At 56.0% G+C, this 15,188-nt stretch overlaps 1 long non-coding RNA gene across 1 annotated transcript; it reads left to right on the top strand.

Moving 5' to 3' along the window:
- Window positions 1-2,740: 2,740 nt before the first annotated feature.
- On the top strand, window positions 2,741-13,454 carry LOC116587963. Its single transcript, XR_004284716.1, has 5 exons — window positions 2,741-3,954; window positions 4,053-9,212; window positions 11,354-12,003; window positions 12,477-12,581; window positions 13,420-13,454. It is a non-coding gene; the product is annotated as an uncharacterized LOC116587963 (long non-coding RNA).
- Window positions 13,455-15,188: the final 1,734 nt, after the last annotated feature.

Here is a 15,188-nt window from a genome sequence, read left to right on the forward strand (position 1 = left end):
CTGTGGGCTTCCTCTGAGGTTTCCTCAGGGCGTGTCCTTTGTCGAGGCAGCTGGAGAAGGGGGCCTGGGTCTCTCGCATCCCGCCTGTCTTCCCCGTGTCCCGGCAAGGTGCCCTCGGACGGCCTCCCCACCGCTCCACGTCCCCTCTCTTGCTGTGGTTGGGGACCGTTCTGCGTGCGCACCGATGGTGCTGACCCATGAATACCCGTTCCTCATGGTGCTTTCAGTCTGTGCATTTAGTAATTTAAGTCAGGGGGGACCCGGGCTTCCTGTTTCATGCTGTGAGTCATAACCCGTTCCTCTCATCATTCGGTGCCCAGATGGCCCCCGGGTTGCCCGTGGGAGCCCTTCCGACTGGCCTCCGTGGCTGCTCACGTGGCCCTGCTGTTGCCTGAGCATTTCCTTACTTTCTGGCACGGAAGAAGCCTCTCTGTCCCCTCTCCTCCCTGTCTACACGTCCTCCCGTGCTGGGCCATCCGCACGGCAGATGCTGCTTCACGCAGATGCTCCCACTGCCGAGATTGTGGCTCCGCTTGCTTCCCGCGCCTGTGGCTTTCTCTTCTGTCGGCGAAGCCGGCTGTCGGTCCCTCTGTCTCCTGCCCTGCTGCACCCCACGCATGCGCTCCGACACCCGTGCGGTCCTCCCCCATCCTTACGGGGCCTTGTCCCACCGGGGCCCCCACATCCCAGAGGGCCTGGGGGAGGGAGGAAAGGAGTTTTACCCCTTGTCAAGCTGTTCATGGCGTCTGCGCTTCAGTCCTCTGTGAAGTCTGCACCTGGGCAGCTTGTGGCCCGGAATTCTTCCCGCAGACGTAAAACGGAGGCCGTGAGGGCAGAGAGAATGCTGTGTGTTTAGTAATAGGAGCGTTCCAGTGGCCGCACTCGGATAATGACGTCGCAGTATCCTGCTGTGTGGACCTGCCCCGAAGGCTGCCGCGGGCCAGCTGGGGGTTGTGGTGGGGGCCGCCCGGCTTCTCTTGGGCCTCTGAGGTGGGGTCGGGGGCATTCCTGGTTCCCTTTATGTTGGATTTTTGTGATGCTGCCATTACACGCTTCTAAAATAATTTGTTTTGCCACGTCTCCCTCTGAGCTGACTGCAGCGTGGGGGAACCAGGGCCCTTGCCGGGGACACGTCTGCCTCTGGCGGGAGAGAACATGCTGGAAGCCCGGGAGGCCGCCGAGCAGAGAGGGCGGATGGAGAGCTTGTCGCCCAGGGAAGCCGGGGGAACCTGGGGAAGGTTGAAGAAGCAGTCGATGTTCCTTCCTGAAGAGCCAGCGCGAAAGAAATGTCCCTGGCGCCGGGCTGAGAGGGCTCGTGGAGTCACACAGAGCTGCCTAGGCCACCCCAAGGGCAGCCCTGCGTCCAGCCCGGGACCAGAGCCGCACTCAGCATCCCTTTCCCAGGGCACTTCCCTGGGCTGCCCCTTCTCAGAGCTCACGGGGCAGAAGCCATGCCCCAGGCAGTCTTTATTCTGAATGCGCCTCCTTCCCTTGGTCCTGTTTGTCACACAAATCCCCGAGCCAGATTTCTGGGGAGGAGAAATCCCATAACCTCTGCCCCTTCGCCACCTTCTGGTGTCTTTGCCCCCATGGGGGTTGGGGCGTACCCTGGGAGTGAGGAGGGGCTTGTGCCACTGCCAGAGGCCCTGCAAGGTGTCATCAGATGAGGGCTGTGACCCCTGGCGATCAGGCCGGTCCGCTGCTTGGCGGCTCAGGGGCAGACACAGAGAGCGGGCACCAGTGACTACCCGTCACCCCCTTGGGGTCCCAGCTTGCGCGCGGCTCCTCTTCTGGGAGTCTGCCACGGGCTCTGTCGTGATGGCTGTGATGGACGGGTCACCTGAGGCACACACGTCCCCAACAGGCCTGTGTCTACACCTCAGTGTCCGCGCTCTTCAGTACGGGTGTTACTGATGGGGACGTGGGAGAGTGGCCCGAGGGCTAACTTAGAAACGAAGAATCCTGAGTTGATCGCTTATTGGCATGTGAGAGCAATACTTACTCAGTATCTCGGGGTCAGAAGAGCCCCTGGGGGATGGGAGGGGGCCTCAGGCCCAGTGCAGGGTCGGGGAGCAGAGGACAAAGATCCCAGGAGACAGGAGCGTGCAGGGAATTGGGGGATGAAAACCCTTTTTGAATCTTCCGTGTCATGAAGAATCATTTTTCTTTTCTTTTTTTAAGAGGGGGGGGAGAGCACTAGCAGGGGGAGCAGCGGGCGGAGGGAAACGCAGACGCCCTGCCGAGCAAGGAGCCCGACGTGGGGCTCGATCCCAGGACGCCAGACGAGGAGCGCGCTCAGGCAGATCTCCCTCCTCTCAGGGCGATCAGAGGCAGAGGACGCGTTCACACCCCTGGAGGTGGCCTGAAGCCAGCTCTGCCCCGACGGTGGGTCCTGCACCACCCCTGCCTGTCCCCTCCCCTGTCTGCCCTGTGAGGGGCGCGGGCCCCCAGCTTCCGGCAGCGGGCCCGTCGGAGACAGTGACTTCACGTCCTGGTCGGCTAGCGGGGGCCGTGACCGTGGCTGCACCCGGGTGGCTGCTTGTGCTTGTAGAGCCGTGCTTCCCAGGCCTCCCCCCGGCCCCTCTCCATGGCCTGCTGCCGACAGGCACCTTACCAAGTCCTCCCTCTGCCTGCCTGGCCTTCCGATCCTGTTGCTGTAATGTTTTATTCATGCTCGTGCGGGCAGGATGCCGTTTTTATTATTAGTGTGTCACTCGTGTGTTCGTGGTGGAGCGGTGTCACCCATCACGGGGCCTGAGCGCCTCACAGACACTGCGACAGATGAGGCTTTGACATCAGAGAGGGGGGACCGGCCCCTGTCACGTGGACAGTTAGGACCCGGCTGGCAGTCCCGGTCGGGAATGTCCGAGTCTGAAGCCCGCTGCCACCTGTCCCTTCTCCATGGTGGTTTTCATCACTCCACAGACATAACTGCCCAGGATCATTTCTGACCAACGTCCCACGGGCGGCCCGGCCACTGGACGTGTTTGGAAATCGTGGCACACGGTGTCAGGAGTGAGCCTGCCGGAGAGCAGCCAACACGCCCGGGACACAGTGCCGCGTCTCGCAGTGGGGCCGTCTCATCCCTCAGGCCGTCCTAGCAAACACGCCGCTGACCGGGTGCCTCTGGACAAGACACTGGCCTCTCGCAGTTCCGGCAGCTGGAGGTCTGAGATCGCCGACAGGGTCAGCATCCAGGAGGCCATTCTGGTTCCCAGAGCCGTCTCCGCGCTGGGTCCTCACGTGGTGCCAGGGTCGGGGTGTCCGGGGTCTCTTGTAAGGGGGCTCATCCTATTCGTAAAGGCTTCACCCCATGACCTAATCCCTTCCCAAAGGCCCCTCTGAACACCCTCACGCTGGAGAGGAAGGTCACGGCATAATAAATGTGGGGACAGTTATTCAGTCTGTCCGGGGAACCAAGGCCAGCTGAGGCCTCTGACTGCAAATCTGGTCGTCTCGAGGGAATGTCTTTGGGTTTCTGTCATCTGGAATCTCGGGCGCCTCCTGGGAGGTGCGTGGGGCCTGCAGGTGGCGGGGTGGGCGTCTAACCAGGGGAAGCCGTCGGCTGCCTCTACTCCTCCCCGCTCCCAGGGAGAGCAGGAGACCGCCGTCTGCCCGTCTTCACCCGCAGGCTCGAGCTTCCCTTCGTGCTCCCCTTCCTGCAGAGGGGCCGTCCCGGCGTCCGTGTCCCAGAGGAGAGGCACTGGGCCGCGGATTGCTGTCAGTGATTATCAACCACTGCGTCGTTAAACCTGGGCTTCGTGGGGTCAGGACTGAGGTGTAATTACTTCTGGGGAATACTAACTCCGTGGAAAGGGGAAATCCAGCTTAAAAGAGTAGCTTCTACAAACGATCAGGAAATGTGCCTGCGATGGTTCACTCGTGCCGGTCACTGTGGCTATGATCTGCGGAAGGACGCGTAGTTGGGCCCGTGGGCCGTGTCAGCAGGGACCCGTGAGTCACCCGCCGACGTTTACCCCCTGTTTTCCCGAGCCGGGCGTTTTGTCTTGACATATCTGAGAGTGCTGAGGAGTATCTTCATGATGAATTAGGTTAGCAGACCTCTGGGTGAAGGCATTGGAGAGACAGGACAGAGGACCTGGCTGCAGGCTTCTAGAAGCTTCCTCCGCAGTTCTGTGAAAGTACATCCGGAAGATCTACGACACGAGGCCAGCGGGGCAGGACACACGCCGTGTGAACGGAACAGATGCCGCGGAGGGTGAGCTAACCCCGAGCTGGGTCCTTGGGACACCAAGGCAGGACGCCCGGGGCAGCAGAATTGTTGGGGCAAGGACATGGGGGCGGGGGTGGGGTAGGGAAGCCGCAGGGCAGGAGCCGGGAATGGGGCAGAGCTTGTGAAGGAGCGCGGAGAGCCCGCAGAGGAGCTGAGGGGCTGCCCTGACCCTGGCAGGTCCTGGAAGTCGGGCGGGAAGGGGTCAGCAAAGCGGGTTTCCCAGATGAGAGTCCAGCTGTTCTGCCGCCTGCCGGGCTCGGAGCTCGGCCGCTGCTCGGTCGGGGGCAGGGGACCCTGGAGGAGGCACGGCAGGGTGGAGAGGGAAGCGCCAGGACCCCGGGCGACGATGGGGGTGGGGGGCTCAGGCCGGCGAAGGTGGGTCGCGGGCTGACTGCTGCCCACCACGGATCGTCGGGAGGTGTCGCAGGGGCTGGCCGGGTGCGAGGAGACAGTGTGGCCAGGCTGAGATTCTGCCGGGAATGGAGGAAAGGCCATGGGAGACGCCTGGCCACAAAGCTCAGAGCGCCGAGCCCCGCTGAGGATTGTTTCACCAGAGCCGTGTGTCCCCCGGGAACATCCGTGAGCTCCCGCGGGCGGGCACTCGGCACACGCACGGAGTGGGGTGTGAGGCCTCCGTGGTGCGGGTTCGGGGGTGTTGTTTACGGTGACCGGAGATTTCCTAGGGCGGGTCTGCTCCCGCGGCTGTCCCCTGCAGCTGTCCCCGCGCCTCTGGGCTGCCCGTCCACCTTCACCTCTATGCATTGGTTCGTTTATTCGACAACTATTCCCGGAGCACCTCCTGCGGCGAGGGGAAGTGGCCGAGGGCTGGGGGTACCGTGGCAAGTGGGGGAAACCCCTGACCTCCCTCCTCCTCCTGCCGGGCACCACGGCCACTGAAGGGCCCGCCTGGACGGGGCAGCGAGCGTGGGGCCAGGTCCCATGAGGCGCTTCAGCACACGGGCGTCTCTGGGGACCTCACGCGTCTCGCTCACTGGCCGGTGTCCCCACATGTCTCTGCTTTCCCTGCGACATTCTGTTTCACGCCTGGAGCAGAGAATGTGCCCCTCCCAGTCTCCATGGTCTCCATGGTCTCCAGCACAGAAAACACTTAAATCTCTGGACACAAAACCTCCCAGAGACTCTCAGAAGGTCAAGACCCACAGCTTGTCCTCACCCTTCTGCGTGTCCAGAGGAGCGGGCTGTGTGAGCGAACGGGCGCCCCCGCCACGGGCCGCTCCTCCATGGAAACAGGCCAGCTCAGCCCAGGGTCGCTCCGGCCCTCTGCAGTCAAGGCTGCGAGCAAAGGCAGGAAGGAGGCAGCCAATGGAAGAGAAAATTGTGTGTTGTGACATAACATGCAGAAAGCCACACGCTGTACTTTCTCATCTCAGCGCCGGAATGGCGACCTTGGGATTTTACGCCCACGTCCAGGAAGCGTCAGGCTGGAATTCTGGCGCTCGGCTCCCGGATGAGGATGCCCTTCCTTCTCGCTCCGTGGTCCTGCACCTGCTGCCCGGTGTCCGCCAGCGGTGCGGTTGGCGCTGAGCCCCTGGATCCAGCCTCAAATGATGTCGGAGCTGAGGTCGCTGACCAGATTCACCCCGAGTCCTTTTGACGCTGCTCTGGCCGATCCCACCCCCTGGGAGCTGTCCGGTGGGGCAGCGTCCTGCTGGTGCGGACGTCTCGCCAGGCTCCTTTTTCTTGCTCCTCCTGCTCTGTGAGGCCTGCTGGTCAGCACTGCTGGACCAGGGTCTCCCCTCTTTGCCCCACAGGGACCAGCAGCAGGAACCCAAAAGGGCAGCATAGCCACGAGCTGCGTGGGGTGAGCTGTGCTCTGTGATTTCAGTGTTTCCTCCTGTCATTTCCCACTGGTCCTCCCAGCAAGCCCGGGCAGGCAGACGGAGCAGGTGCACTCACACTCATCCGAAAGGTCACCAAAAGCCTCCTATGGGTCCACGTCAGTGCAGAGTGGGCGCTGGGCCTCCCACTCTGGAACCGCCGGGGGCGGGTTGGCTGTGCAGGGTCCCGGGCTCTTCCTCCAGTCGTGGCTCGTCTGCGGTCCAGCAGGGACCCAGGGATGCTGCACTCAATGCCCTCCGACAAGTGTGGCTTTGGGGGTCCAGAGCCGGGACTTTCCATGGCCCCCCGCAACCACCCTGTCCTTCCAATGGAAAGTTCAGTATTTCCCCAGCTCCACGCTCTCCCGGTGAGGCAGCTCGGGACTCGTGTCTAGCTCTGGGCCATAGAACCAAGTAGACTCACAGCCCGGGAAGACTGAGAGCAACCAGCAGGGACAGGCAGGGAGGGGCGGGTGGGACCGGCAGCAGAACCCACAGGCAGGGGCATCGGTGCGTGAGGGTCCAGGAGAGACGGCGGAGTCCTGGGTTCGAATCCCGGTTCGATGGAGCACTGGCTTCACCGGACTCAGCTTCCCTTCCCTGCCCTGTGGAATGCGGGCGGCATCAGGGAGCGGCAGGCCAGTCGGCTCAGCACTGGCATGGAAGTGTGTCTGGCGCGCAGTAAGGTTTCAGAGGCCTCCCGCCTTCAGTCCCCATGGGGCAGGCGAGAGGCGCTGGGTGCTGGCAGGGAGCCGCTCGTCCACAGGCTGGGGGAGGCCCGCTTCTCACCCCTCCCGCTTCTCACCCCTCCCGCTTCTCACCCCTCCCGCTTCTCACCCCTCCCCCTTCCTCACCTCCTCCTGCGCGTCGGTGGCTTCGTCCAGCGTGGACCTGGCTGTCCCTGTCAGTGGGGGTGGGAAGACAGCGGCTGATCACACAGCGCTGGAATCTGCAGGAAAGGGCACCGCTCTGGGACCACGTCCGCTCTCGGGCACCCCTGCAAGGCCAGCGGACGTGGGACCGCAGCCTCGTTTCCAAAGCAGAATGATCACGACGTGACACCCCCGGCAGTGACTCTCGGCAGTGCGGCGGAGGAAGGGGCTGGGCAGAGCTTTGCAGACCTGCCGGGGGAAGAGCCAGCCCTGCCCGACTCAGGCTCCTAGGCCAGACCCCCGGCCAGACCCCCACCCCCATCCCCCGGAGAGCCCCGTGCTGCAGAGGCGGTGGAGGAGGACAGGGCTCGGGGCCAGGCCCGCATGGCGGCTCCCGTGGGTGGCCTGGGTGTCTCTGCAGCAGCTGGGAGGGGGATGGTGCTAGCGGCTGTAGTAAACACACCCCAGCTTTTTCCTCCCGTGGAGCTGGCGGATTGCAACGTTCTGGCTGGTGGGCGACTTCACACGCCGTGACTCGGGCCCGGGGCTCCGGTGGCAAATGGCTCTGCTGGCGCCCTTCAGCTTACTGCCAGGCTTTATCTTTTTGGGGCTGTATCCCCTTTTGGCAGCCCGAGGAATGGGCTTTTCTCAGAATAATTGTCCTTAAACACATACAGTAAAGCACCGAGGTTAGCCCGGAGTGAGACCTGAAACTCGGCTTCTACCGGTAGCAGCATTGCCGGTCCTGACGCAGCTGCTGGGTTTCTCGCCCGCGCTCACGGGCACAGGAAATACAGGGTGTCCGGGAGGTTGCTAGAAACAGAGAGGTCATTCTTTTCCCCACTTGGGCTCACAGAACCCCGCCCCGCCCCCGAATTGTAACCCCAGGGTTTGACGGCCAGCCAGCAGTCGGACAGAGGAGGCAGAGCTGGCTTGGTCACACCTGAGGCCTCTGCTGGGAAGGACAGACACCAGCCACCCTTGCCAGTGCCACGATGCATCGTGCTAGTGCATGGGGACAGGCTTTGTGTCTGACCCCACGTCTCTGGCTTCAGTGTCCCGTGTCTGCTGTGCCCTGAAACACTGACCCTTGCCGGTGGATGGAGCATCTTCTGAACCCTGGGAGGAAAGCTTGGATTTGGGCTCTGCTTGTGGCGTGCTACAAATCCCCCTGCGGGTGCTGTCAACGAGCAGGGCTCTGCCTTCAGGAGGCTCCGGCTAGAGATGCTGCTGGAAGGGAAGCAGGTCTGCAGGGACAGACCAAAACATGGTCCTGTGTCCTGGCTCCAGCAGCCCCCGAAACAGAGACCAGTGCCTCGGGGAACAGGAGCGGCCTGCGGCCCCTCTGTGCTCCCTCCTCCACCAGTTCTGTCTGTCCGTCTGCACGAGGCATGACTTGGGGGCTGGACCTTCCACAGGTGGGAATTGCTGGGGGAAGAACCTGGTTGGTCCTCTGGGCATCCGGCATCTTCTGCCCACGGCATCTGTGAGGTGAACACGTGAAGCTCTGCCTGCACGGGGAGAGGCGCTTGTCAAAGTGAAGGTGATGCCGATGGCCCTGGGCCCGGCTGGGAACAGGAGTGTTCACAGTTCCTCCCGCGTCAGCCGCACCGGAAGAGCCAGCTTGTCAGCCCGGACAATGGAGATGTCGCTCACAGCAGGTGCGGCGTGTGCTGCTTTGCTCAGGCTGTCGGAACACGTTACCTCACCAGGGGGCTGACGGCACAGGCACTGACAGCGCTGGAGGCCAGGACCCCAAAGTCACGTGTCAGCACGCTGTGCCCTTTCTCACGGCGGCCTTGTCCAGCTTCTGGTGGCTCCAGGCGCTTCTTGTCTGTGGCCATGTGCCTCCCACACCAGCCTCCACCTCAGCCTGGCCTCCCCGGTGACTAAGCTCTCTCTTCTTCTCAGACACCCAGCATCGGATTGGGCCCACGCTGACCTAGCCTGGCTTCACCTTACCACGTCTGCAGATACCCTGCCTGTTTCCTGAGAGGGACACACCCGCAGTTTGCAGGCCAACGTGACTTGGGTGTGGGACACCCTTCAGCCCAGTCACAACACCCATGCCAGTGTCCAGTCACCCCCGTGTGTGCACACACCCAGGCGCCAAGGTTTCTGTCCTCCGAACTGAGCTCAAGCTGCCCAGTCTTGAAAAGGATAAAAATATGCTGCCCAGTCCTTCTTTGGCCCTGCCTCAGTTTCCCAGGTCACCCTCAAAGTGGACGTCCTGCTTTGAGAGGAAAATGAGCAATCGTGATGAGGAAGGTAAGGTGTGAGGGTGCTGTGTGCAGGGTACTGTGTGCGAGGGTGCTGTGTGCGAGGGAGCTGTGTGCAGGGTACTGTGTGCGAGAGTACTGTGTGCAGGGTACTGTGTGTGAGGGTGCTGTGTGCGAGGGTGCTGTGTGCAGGGTACTGTGTGCGAGAGTACTGTGTGCAGGGTACTGTGTGTGAGGGTGCTGTGTGCGAGGGTACTGTGTGCGAGAGTACTGTGTGCAGGGTACTGTGTGCAGGGTACTGTGTGTGAGAGTACTGTGTGCAGGGTACTGTGTGCGAAGGTGCTGTGTGCGAGGGTGCTGTGTGCGAAGGTGCTGTGTGCAGGGTACTGTGTGCAAGGGTGCTATGTGCGAGGGTACTGTGTGCGAGGGTGCTGTGTGCAGGGTACTGTGTGCGAGGGTGCTGTGTGCAGGGTACTGTGTGCTGGATACTGTGTGCAGGGTACTGTGTGTGAGTGTGCTGTGTGCGAGGGTGCTGTGTGCGAGGGTACTGTGTACGAGGGTGCTGTGTGCAGAGTACTGTGTGCTGGATACTGTGTGCAAGGGTGCTATGTGCGAGTGTGCTGTGTGCGAGGGTGCTGTGTGCAGGGTACTGTGTGCTGGATACTGTGTGCAGGGTACTGTGTGTGAGTGTGCTGTGTGCGAGGGTGTTCTGTGCAGGGTACTGTGTGCTGGGTACTGTGTGCGAGGGTGCTGTGGGAGCAATCGTGTCTCCGTGTTGCGTCAGGGCCGATGGCCCCGGGTGGGCGCGCTGGAGGACTCACTGTTTCTCGGGAGGGTTTGCTGGAAAGCAGAGTAAGAGGGTCTTGGCTGATGACAGCCTGACTTTCTCTTTTAAAAAAATCATTCGTGCCTGGACCAATTATTATCAAATCCGGGGAGCCTCAGACGTGAGCCCTTTTGAAAAATCTCTCCCGTGATCTAACCAGTGACCTAAAGCTTTGGGTTTTCTGGTTTCAAGGTGTGTGTACATCCTCTGTACCGAGCCAGCCTGTTACCTTTTTTTTAATAAAGATTTTTATTATTTATTTGACAGACAGAGATCACAAGCAGGCAGAGAGGCAGGCAGAGAGAGAGGAGGAAGCAGGCTCCCCGCTGAGCAGAGAGCCCGACGTGGGGCTCGATCCCAGGACCCTGAGATCATGACCTGAGCCGAAGGCAGAGGCTTAACCCACTGCGCCACCCAGGTGCCCCCAGCCTGTTACCTTTTTAAAAAACAAACAATTCCAAACAATTAAGGTGAAGGAACATCTCAGCAAACACCTGGGCACTCGCCACCTGGATTCTGCCATGAGCATTTTCCGATGTGCATTCTGTCGTCTGTCCACTCACCCGTCCCTCTGTCCCTCCGCGGAGCCATCCTGCTTCTGACCCACTTCAGAGGCGGCTGCCGGCACCTCTCTAGTCCCCCACAAATGCTTCACCGCGTGCATCGCCAGCGGAAGAGCAGGTGTTCACAGGTGCTCACTTTGTCTTCCCTGCATTCAAGGAAATGCAGACCGAAGTGTCCGCTAACTGGGCTTTGACCACACACACACTTTGGTGACCCTGACCTTATCTGTGGAGAACAGACCACCCACCCGGAGGTCCCCAGCCTGCCCCGGTTACTCCCCGCCCCCACGACGGTGCTGACTTTTCCCGTCACCCTCGAGACGGGCCTGTTCTACAACTTCCCAACAGCCTTTGCCCTTTCACGTCGGGATTCCCCCCCTGAGCCGCATTGGATTTCTACGGCTGCCGGAAGAGATGATCACAAATTTAGCAGCTTAAACAATGCAACTTTATCTTCCAAGCGCAGGAACTTCTGACCCCGTGGAGTGCGGGGTCCACCACCGTCCCCACACACGGGTGTGCTCTTGTTCGCCAACGCGACCTGTTCTGTTCTTACGGAGGCTTCGCGACACAGGTTTGATCCATTAAATCCCTGGCCCCTGGAGACGAAGTCAGCCTCCAGCCTCCCCCCACCCCAAGCTGGGGCTGAGGGCTCCCGCTCTCTAATGCCACCGTGGGTTCCCCTGGTGGCCAGCCCCACCCGTAGGTCACTGGGGGGCTTCCCAAGGCAGTCACCTCGTTACATATGCTCCGAGCTGGTCGTGAACCAGGGACACACCTTTCACCTTTATTGTTCTGAAGCTATTTCAGGGACCAAAGACGAAATGAAACATCACGGGAGGCGGAGTCGGTCTACACCGTCGTCCTCCATCTCCAAAGCCAGCTGCGGCCTCTCTGGCCTCACCGCGCTCCACTGTGACTTCTTTTCTTCCCGCCTCCGCTTTGAAGGGCAGGGGCGACAGTGGCCCACCCGGTGATTCAGGAAGACTTCCCTCTTCGCGGTGAGCCCATGAGCACCCCGGATGCCTCCTCACCACGTAAGCCAGCGGAGTCAGGGTTCCGGTTCCTGCAAACCCTTCGGGGAGCGCTGTCCTGTGTGCCCTGTCCTCAGCGCGGCCCCGAGACGCATCGTGCTGCCCACGTTGGTCGGAGAGCGGGCAGCTGCGTTGATCCGCGCCCTCGGCGGGCTGCTGGACTCTCCCCGTCTGGGCCGTTTTGACAGTGTCGTTCAAGGCTTGGGATGAGACAGGGGTCATTTCTTGAGTCAGGACGTAGGATTGGGACGCTGCATCAGAGAAAGAGTGTGTCTTTCATTTTTTAAAGAAACGGCAGAGCTTTTCCCCAAAGTGGTGATGTCATTTATCCTCCCAACAGCAACGTGCAGGAGCTCCGGTTCCTCTGCCTGCCTGCGGACACGTGGCAGCGCTGATCTTTTAATTGTAGGAATTCCGGTAAGCTGGAGGTGGCGTCTCCTGCGGTTTCACTCTGCCCTTCCCCGATGACTCATGATGTTAGCACTTTTCTTGTGCTTATCAGCTGTTCCGGTATCTTATTTTATGAAGGGGCCCTTCAAATCTTTTGTCCATTTTTAGAGGACTGTGTTTTTATTACTGAGTTGTAGTAGTTCACATATTCTGCAAACCAGCCCTTCGGTGTATGTTTTCCAATTTTTAAAAAAATAGTTGTAGTTTGCCTGGGTGTTTCCTTAATGGTATGTTTTGCTGAGAAGTTTTTATCTGAATATAACCTAATTTTTTTCTTCTACGGTTATTGCCTTCTGTGACTCAATTAAGAAACATCTGTCTACTCTTAAGTCACAAAGACTTTTTTCTTACATTTTCTTCTAAAAGTTTTATGGCCTTAAATGGGATCCATTGCAAATCACTTTTTATACATGACAGAGTCAAGTGTCCTTTTCCTGCAGAAAGGAAATGCAGTTATTCCAACACCATTTGTTGAAGGGATTGTCTCTTCCTCTGGGGAGCGCTTTGGCATTTTTGTTGAAAATTGGGAGACTGCATCAGTAAAGGTCTGTTACTGGGGTCTCCATTCTATTCCGTCCATTCGTTGGTCCTTTTGCCCGTATTATACTGTCTTGATGACTGGAGCTTTATGGCAAATCCTAAATCGGGAACTTTAAGTTTTCCTACTTGATTTTTCTCTTAAGGGATTTCTTTGGATATTCTAGGACCTTTGAATTTCTTTTTTTTTTTTTTTTTAAGATTTTATTTATTTATTTGACAGACAGAGATCACAAGTAGGCAGAGAGAGGAGGAAACAGGCTCCCTGCCGAGCAGAGAGCCCGATGCGGGACTCGATCCCAGGACCCTGAGACCATGACCTGAGCCGAAGGCAGAGGCTTAACCCACTGAGCCACCCAGGTGTTCCTGGACCTTCAAATTTCTATATAAATTTTAAAACCTAGTTTCCAATTTTTGTTTTACAAAATCTGCTAAGGTTTTGACTGTGACTGAGTTGCTGAGCTAAATACATAGATCAATTTGAGAAGAAATGACATCTTAATAATACTAAGTCTTCCAATCAGTGAGGATGATGTATCTCTCCATTTACTTAGGTTTTGTTTAATTTTCCATTACAGTGTTTTATAGTTTTTAGTATAGAGTCTTATATATCTTTTGCTAAACTTGTTCTTAAATATTTTGTTTTCGATGGTATTATAAGTGCACATGTTTTAAATTTAATTTCCAATTATTTGCTACAAATATAAATTTTGCTTATTAATGTGATAATCTAACACTATTTTAAATTCATTTATTAGTTAGAGCTATCACGTAGATTCTTTAGGATTTTCTATATATGCAGTTATGTCATTGCAAATAGAAACAATTTTTTCTTCTTTTATACAGTTATGTCTTCTGTTTCATCATCTTGGCCATTGCACTTGGTAGAATCACCAGGACAGTGTTGAATAAAAATGATGAGATAAGGTATCCTTGTCTTAGTTTTGCTCCTAAGGAGAAAGTATTTAATAATTTACCATTAAGGATGACATTAGCTGCGGATCTTTCATGAGGTGGAAGATGCTTTCATCCATTCCTGAGGGTTTTTTTTTTCCTTTAATCACAAACGGATATTGATCTTTGTCAAGTGCTTCTTCAGAACCTATTAAAAAAATCATGTGGGTTTTCTTCTTTTTTGTCTATTAACTTAGAAATTACCTTTTTTTAACTTTTTGTTTACTAACAGGGTGGTTGATTTTGACCAAGTTTAAACCGATCTTGAATTTCTTCAATAAACCGGACTCAGGTATATATTCTTCTTTTCATACATGTTTAATTTATATTTGCTAGTATTTTGTTAAGAGTATGTGTGTTTATGAGGGTTACTGATTTGTACTTTCCTATTTTTTGTTTTTGTTGATGTTTTTGTTAGGTTTCGGTATTAATGTTAGATTGGACTCATGACATAATTGGAGTGTTTATGTCTCTTTTGTTTTGTTTTCTTTTTGTTTTTAAGATTTTATTTATTCATTACAGAGAGAGAGACAGAGACAGAGAGGGCACGAGCAGGGGGAGAGGCAGAGGGAGGGGGAAAACCAGACTCCCCGCTGAGCTGGGAGCCCAAGCTTGATCCCAGCACCTGGAGATCCAAGCCGCCAAGGCAGATGCCCAAGCATTTTCACTACCCAGGCACCCGTTTCCTTTGTTTTCTGGAAGAATTTAGGTGGTATTTTTACTACTTTTTTTCTACAATATTTGATTTCAACAGTAAAACCATCTGGGCCAAACATCAAAAGTCTTTTTGATATTAATTCAATGACTTCAATAGACATGGGATTATTTGGATTTTCTGTTATCTGTGCCAATTTTGAAAGTTTTGTAGTTTTTCATCTACTGAAGTATGATTGTATCTTTTTTCTCTTAACTTTGGTATTTCTTCTCATTTCATTCATGCTTTCTTCTACTTTCTCCTATTACAGTTTTAATATCTTTTCCTGTTATTTCTATCATCTGTCATTATTATTATTATTATTATTATTATTTAGAGAGGAACATGGCAGAGAGGGGCAGAGGGAGAGAGACAGTCTTAAGCAGGCTCCATACCCAGTAGGACTCGATCCAACGACCCTGAGATCATGACCTGAGCCGGTATCGAGAGTGGGATGCTCAGCCAGTTGGGTCACCTAGGCAGCCCTCATCTCTGCCATTTCTGAGTCTGTTTCTTTGATGGTTTTTCTATTGATTAGGGGCCATATTTTCCTGTTTTTTAAATTCAAACATTTTTTAATTGAAGTGTAATTGGCATATAGTATTATATTAGTTTCAGGTGGACAACGTAGTGATTTAACAATTCTGTATGTTATGAAACGCTCACCACAGTAACAGTTACCATCTGTCACCGTACGGTTTTATAATTTCATGGACTATATTCTCTGTGGTGCAGTTTCCATTCCTATAACTTATTCGTTGTGTAACTGGAAGTTTGTGCTTCTTTACCCTTTCACACATTTTGCCCCCCACATCTTCTTCCCCAGTGAGTTCTCTGTATTGATGAGTTTTCTATATTTATGAGTCTGTTTCTGTTGTTATTGTTTTGTTTGTATTTTCTTGTTTTTTTTCATGACTAAAGATTTTTGATGGGATGTTGGACATTTTAAATTTAACATTGTTGGGTG

Source organism: Mustela erminea, chromosome 4, assembly GCF_009829155.1.
Source record: "Mustela erminea isolate mMusErm1 chromosome 4, mMusErm1.Pri, whole genome shotgun sequence".
Lineage (NCBI taxonomy): Eukaryota > Metazoa > Chordata > Mammalia > Carnivora > Mustelidae > Mustela > Mustela erminea.